This window comes from Salvelinus sp. IW2-2015, linkage group LG10 (genome assembly GCF_002910315.2).
Source record: "Salvelinus sp. IW2-2015 linkage group LG10, ASM291031v2, whole genome shotgun sequence".
NCBI classification, from domain to species: domain Eukaryota; kingdom Metazoa; phylum Chordata; class Actinopteri; order Salmoniformes; family Salmonidae; genus Salvelinus; species Salvelinus sp. IW2-2015.
Genome location: NC_036850.1, coordinates 19827100 through 19834428, shown reverse-complemented (window position 1 = coordinate 19834428; position 7329 = coordinate 19827100). Strand labels below are relative to the sequence as shown.

The 7329-nt window shown below is 42.5% G+C and overlaps 1 protein-coding gene across 2 annotated transcripts in view; it reads left to right on the top strand.

The window, feature by feature from the left end:
• alx4a (ALX homeobox 4a) overlaps positions 1-7329 on the top strand; it is a 72840-nt gene that overhangs the window by 36308 nt on the left and 29203 nt on the right. The gene's annotated exons all lie outside the window — the stretch shown is intronic.

Here is a 7329-nt window from a genome sequence, read left to right as displayed (position 1 = left end):
CCGCGTTGTGTTGTTGAGAGAGATTGTTGTGCTCACTGGTAGTGACAGTAATTGGTAAAGACGTTGACAGCTAAAGTAGCTTAGAGACTTACTATGAGGCTTTAGTTATTGTTCCAGCACAGAGAGAAAGAACACAGAAATGCCAAACTGTCCTGGCAGGGAGGCTGCATGGGGATACAGCTACTTGAATTCAGAGACCGGCTTTGAGGATTGATCGTCTGCCACTGCTGTTTCCATACTATAGCAAGGCCCAAATGGACCTGCAAATAGTACACAATGGTGGTACCAATGACTAAGTATTCTAATTTGTATATTACCCAGCTATGAGCACAACATCTAATATCATATTATATTTATGTTATTATGCTTATTGATGGGTGGCTGTCCTGTTTTATCTTAACTAAGGTCTGTAGTTTGGTCCTTAACTCATATTGGCATTTCATGTTGCATTATATACTCCCCATGTCAAACAAACGTCCAGCAGCTCAGAGCTTTGGACTGACAGCAAGGTAGTCTGAGAGACGTGATGTTATTGAACCCTTGACCTTTGACCTGTAGATGTATCTGGAGTGCAGATGACTCAGAGCTCAACCTGACTTCCTCCCTTTGAAACCAGTAGACAGAAAAAACAAACATTTCTCTGGCTAACGTTTTATAGTCAGGCAAGTTTACAAGCTCCTCTTGTTCTGTCCTTTAAGTGGACTAAAGAGAGAGTAGTATTCAGTTACAATCTGAAAAACACTGCCTGAATTAATTTGGAAATCTATTGACAACCACAAAAGTGAAATCTCAGTGGAATTCCAATCGACAAAAACCCACAGTACTATGAGCTTTTCAGCAGGACAAATTCTTGTGGATTTAGTTGAACAGTTTGTCCACTTTAGATGCAGAATTCATGAGATGTGAAGCTCCTTTTTTCTGAGTAAAGAGCCGAAATTCCGGTTCTTTGACTGAAAGGCATCTTGTGGTCTTTATCTTTTTAACTTGAATGTGTAAGAGGCAGTGGAGAGCTTAGGCTGTAAAGGGCCCAGCTAACTACCTCTATTTTCCTCTCTATATATATATATATAATATGAGAGCAACAAGGGCAAGAAGAGGCGTAACCGCGCCACCTTCACCAGCTACCAAACTGGAGGAGCTGGAGAAGGGTCTTCCAGAAGACCCACTACCCAGATGTGTGTATATATATTACACATATAGATGTTTTGTGTGTGTATATATATATATGAAAAGAGAAAGAGAGAGAGAGAGAGGAGAGAGAGAAGAGAGAGAGAGAGAGAGAGAGAGAGAGAGAGAGAGAGAGAGAGAGTCTCTCTCTCTCTCTCTCTCTCTCTCTCTCTCTCTCTCTCTCTCTCTCTCTCTGTGTGTGTGTGTCTGAAGGTATGCTATTCCTCTAGCTATAAGAGGGCTGGTACAGCTGGGCCTTTTACAGCCTAAGTTCTCCCACTGGCCCTCTTAAACCATTCAAGTTAAAAGATAAAAGACACAAGATGCCTCATCAGTCAAAGAACAGGACTTTCTGCTCTTTACTCAGAAAAAAGGAGCTCTGCATCTAAAGTGGACAAACTGTTCAACTAAATCCACAAGAATTTGTGCTGCTAAAAAGCTAATAGAACTGTGAGTTTTTGTTGATTGGAATTCCACTGAGATTTCAGTTTTGTGGTTGTCAATAGATTTCCAAACAAATACTTCTTGATCAAGGTAGTGTTTTTCAGATTGTAACTTAAGTACTCTCTCTTTAGTCCACTTAACGGGACAGAACAAGAGGAGCTTGTAAACTTGCCTGACTTTAAACGTTAGCCAGAGAAATGTTTGTTTTTTCTGTCTACTGGTTTCAAAGGGAGGAAGTCAGTTGAGCTCTGAGTCATATGCACTCCAGATACATCTACAGGTCACAGGTCAAGGGTTTCAATAACATCACATCTCTCAGACTACCTTGCTGTCAGCTCACAGCTCTGAGGCTGCTGGATATGGAAATATTTTTATTTAACAAGGCAAGTCAGTTAAGAACACATTTTTATTTACAATGACAGCCTACGGGGAAACAGTGGGTTAACTGCCTTGTTCAGGGGCAGAACAACAGATGTTTACCTTGTCAGCTCAGGGATTCGATCCAGCAACCTTTCAGTTACTTGCCCAACACTCTAACACGCTGTCACCCCAAAGGACCAAACTACAGACCTTAGTTAAGATAAAACAGGACAGCCACCCATCAGAAAGCATAATAACAAACAATGTAAATATGATATTAGATATTGAATGTTGTGCTCACTCAGCTGGGTAACTATACAAGGTAGAAATACTTAGTCATTGTGTACCACCATTGTGTACTATTTGCAGGTCCATTTGGGCCTTGCTATAGTATGGAAACAGCAGTGGCAGACGATCAATCCTCAAAGCTGGTCTCTGACTTCAAAGTGGCTGTATCCCCATGCAGCTTCCCTCCCAGGACAGTTTGGCATTTCTGTGTTCTTTCTCTCTGTGCTGGAACATAACTAAAGCCTCATAGTAAGTCTCTAAGCTACTTTAGCTGTCAACGTCTTTACCAATTACTGTCACTACCCAGTGAGCACAACACAAACACTTAGCTCTACGGAACAGACCCTGTCTAGGGAGAAGTCGGACAGAAAGCACAAACAAACCGTATCTGTTGGTAGATAGATACTTACTGTCCCAACATAATCAACAACTCTACTGGTGGATCACTGTCAAAAGACACAAAGGGAGAAGGTGCATGTGAACCAAGGAGTGAGTCCATCCAACTATCAAAGCGTAATGTTTACAATCTCTTCTCCACGTCATTTATCATTGTAGTTGAAGAGGGGCTTCATTGGCAATAGAAGCTAGTGACTATTTGGGTTGTATGAGACTGTTGAAAGAAAGACATGAAGACAGAGAGAGAAGGAAAGAGACAGATGACAGCAGTGAGAGGAGAGGAGAGGTGAGGAGGTAGCATAGCTGTCCTTCTCTCTTGTCTGTGTGGCTCCTCTGGGCTGGAGGGGGAGCATCGGAAAGCCAGGGGTTTAGGTGTCAGGAAATTAAACATAAAATGAAAACAAGCTCTGGTTTGAACATTCTCCCATGTCACTTTTCAATTTCCCAAATTCCCTACTCAGATTTATAAAGGGAGGAAGAGTGTGAGTGAGTGAGTGAAAGAAATAAATAAATGACCAAGGAGAGAGAGAAATCATGTCAGGGGTGCAGAAAGAAAAAAGGGGAATAATTGGCTAGTTATTGTGCTCTCTCACAAAAATGCTGTGATACCATATACTGCTCATATATTTCCTGTATCAGTGTAATCAGTGAGTAAAGCTTTCTAAACAGACGATGTGAAGCTGAGGGACAGTGCTCTCAGCTCTGTGCCTTGACATGAAGTGCAATCAGAGTCAGGCTGATATCAGGTTACCCAGCTCTGAGATAGGTCCTATGACGTTGTGTGGGGGAGGGCGCCAGGCCTAAGCCCATCTGAGACTGACTCTATTCAGATCACTTTCACCAGCTTTGATGGAAATTTAAACACAATAATGCTTTCAATAAACAACCGTTTTAGGCTCAGATGTCAAAGGTAATTACAGCACACTTTTGTCATGAGAAAATTGCCCTGTTCCTGTCAGAAGACAAAGAAAGGGAGGGAAGGGTCTGTGAACGTTTTGTTTTGAGTACTCAAGTGAAAACCTCCTCTCCACATTGTCTGTATTAGAGGCCTAGAGATCCTTCCTTTCTGCTCTCCTCTCCTCTCTGATTGCCCACCCGCCCAGGGAATCAGACCAACAAATGTATTACTTCACCTTCTTTTTAAATACAGTATACCTCTGAAAGTGTGTGTGTGTGTGTGTGTGTGTGTGCGTACGCATGTGTATGTGTATGTGTGTACTTGGTTGACAGAGAAGGGAAATTGTATGGCAGTGGCTGTGTAAACCACAAACTGATTGACCAAAGGCTCATCCTCAGAACCAAGTTCAAACTCTGTGACAAATCAAGATTGCAAAACATAGGGGGCTCCCCCTTTGAATAGGCCTCCACTTCACGAATCAATAAATAGATGGAGTTAATCTGAGAGTCAGATGGATCACAGGGAAAGGAATTTCTGGCTGCATTTGAGACTATAAGCTTAAGAATAGTTTGCTTTATCTACAGAGCAGCACATACTTTCACTTTTTTCCACTAAGAGTTTCGGCACATTAATGTCTGTGCAGATAAAACAGTCGCTTNTCTGGGTAGTGGGTCTTCTGGAAGACCTTCTCCAGCTCCTCCAGTTGGTAGCTGGTGAAGGTGGCGCGGTTACGCCTCTTCTTGCCCTTGTTGCTCTCATATATATATATATATATAGAGAGAGAAATAGAGGTAGTTCAGCTGGGCCCTTTACAGCCTAAGCTCTCCCACTGACCCTCTTAAACCATTCAAGTTAAAAGATAAAAGACACAAGATGCCTTGTCAGTCAAAGAACCGGAATTTCCGCTCTTTACTCAGAAAAAAGGAGCTTCACACCTCATGAATTCTGCATCTAAAGTGGACAAACTGTTCAACTAAATCCACAAGAATTTGTCCTGCTGAAAAGCTCATAGTACTGTGGGTTTTTGTCGATTGGAATTCCACTGAGATTTCACTTTTGTGGTTGTCAATAGATTTCCAAATTAATTAAGGCAGTGTTTTTCAGATTGTAACTGAAATACTCTCTCTTTAGTCCACTTAATAGGACAGAACAAGAGGAGCTTGTAAACTTGCCTGACTATAAACGTTAGCCAGAGAAATGTTTGTTTTTTCTGTCTACTGGTTTCAAAGGGAGGAAGTCGGTTGAGCTCTGAGTCATCTGCACTCCAGATACATCTACAGGTCAAAGGTCAAGGGTTTCAATAACATCACGTCTCTCAGACTACCTTGCTGTCAGTCCACAGCTCTGAGGCTGCTGGACGTTGTTTGACATGGGGAGTATATAATGCAACATGAAATGCCAATATGAGTTAAGGACCAAACTACAGACCTTAGTTAAGATAAAACAGGACAGCCACCCATCAATAAGCATAATAACAAATAATATAAATATGATATTAGATGTTGTGCTCATAGCTGGGTAACTATACAAATTAGAAATACTTAGTCATTGGGTACCACCATTGTGTACTATTTGCAGGTCCATTTGGGCCTTGCTATAGTATGGAAACAGCAGTGGCAGACGATCAATCCTCAAAGCCGGTCTCTGAATTCAAAGTAGCTGTATCCCCATGCAGCCTCCCTGCCAGGACAGTTTGGCATTTCTGTGTTCTTTCTCTCTGTGCTGGAACATAACTAAAGCCTCATAGTAAGTCTCTAAGCTACTTTAGCTGTCAACGTCTTTACCAATTACTGTCACTACCCAGTGAGCACAACACAAACACTTAGCTCTACGGAACAGACCCTGTCTAGGAAGAAGTCGGACAGAAAGCACGAACAAACCGTATCTGTTGGTAGATAGATACCTACTGTCCGAACATGATCAACAACTCTACTGGTGGATCACTGTCAAAAGACACAAAGGGAGAAGGTGCATGTGAACCAAGGAGTGAGTCCATCCAACTATCATACTGTACTCTTTGCAATCTCTTCTCCACATAATTTAGCATTGTAGTTGAAGAGGGGATTCATGGGCAATAGAAGCTAGTGAGTATTTGGGTTGTATGAGACTGTTGAAAGAAAGACATGAAGCCAGAGAGAGAAGGAAAGAGACAGATGACAGCAGTGAGAGGAGAGGTGAGGGAGCGTAGCTGTCCTTCTCTCTTGTCTGTGTGGCTCTTCTGGGCTGGAGGGGGAGCATCGGAAAGCCAGGGGTTTAGGTGTCAGGAAATTAAACATAAAATGAAAACAAGCTCTGGTTTGAACATTCTCCCATGTCACTTTTCAATTTCCCAAATTCCCTACTCAGATTTATAAAGGGAGGAAGAGTGTGAGTGAGTGAGTGAAAGAAATAAATAAATGACCAAGGAGAGAGAGAAATCATGTCAGGGGTGCAGAAAGAAAAAAGGGGAATAATTGGCTAGTTATTGTGCTCTCTCACAAAAATGCTGTGATACCATATACTGCTCATATATTTCCTGTATCAGTGTAATCAGTGAGTAAAGCTTTCTAAACAGACGATGTGAAGCTGAGGGACAGTGCTCTCAGCTCTGTGCCTTGACATGAAGTGCAATCAGAGTCAGGCTGATATCAGGTTACCCAGCTCTGAGATAGGTCCTATGACGTTGTGTGGGGGAGGGCGCCAGGCCTAAGCCCATCTGAGACTGACTCTATTCAGATCACTTTCACCAGCTTTGATGGAAATTTAAACACAATAATGCTTTCAATAAACAACCGTTTTAGGCTCAGATGTCAAAGGTAATTACAGCACACTTTTGTCATGAGAAAATTGCCCTGTTCCTGTCAGAAGACAAAGAAAGGGAGGGAAGGGTCTGTGAACGTTTTGTTTTGAGTACTCAAGTGAAAACCTCCTCTCCACATTGTCTGTATTAGAGGCCTAGAGATCCTTCCTTTCTGCTCTCCTCTCCTCTCTGATTGCCCACCCGCCCAGGGAATCAGACCAACAAATGTATTACTTCACCTTCTTTTTAAATACAGTATACCTCTGAAAGTGTGTGTGTGTGTGTGTGTGTGTGTGCGTACGCATGTGTATGTGTATGTGTGTACTTGGTTGACAGAGAAGGGAAATTGTATGGCAGTGGCTGTGTAAACCACAAACTGATTGACCAAAGGCTCATCCTCAGAACCAAGTTCAAACTCTGTCAAGATTGCAAAATAAAGGAGGCTCCCCCTTTAAATAGGCCTCCACTTCACGAATCAATAAATAGATGGAGTTAAATCTGAGAGGCAGAGGGATCACAGGAAAATGAATTTCTGGCTGCTTTTGAGACTATAAGCTTAATAATAGTTTGCTTTATCTACAGAGCAGCACATACTTTCACTTTTTTCCACTAAGAGTTTCGGCACATTAATGTCTGTGCAGATAAAACAGTCGCTTTGGCTGTGATCCTCAGAACCCTTTTTCCATACAGAAAATAATAGTGTTATTTGTATCTATCAGAAAGGCATTCTCCTGAGATGTGGTGGAAAGTTTAAACCTTCAGGCTTACTGGGTCCAGTACTATCTCCGCCCAGGCCCCCACTGACTCCCCCACTCCCCCATCTCCCCTCCACATCTCGCCCTCCATCCCAACCTCCTGCTGCTGATGGCGCTGATAGGAGGGGAACTCAGAGGAGGCCTTCACAAGGCCTGTCAACTCCCCCAGATGTCAAACTCCAGCCAGGTCTCTGCTTTCTCTGAGAGAGGGAGACTGTAAAAAATAAGCCATGCACACAGGC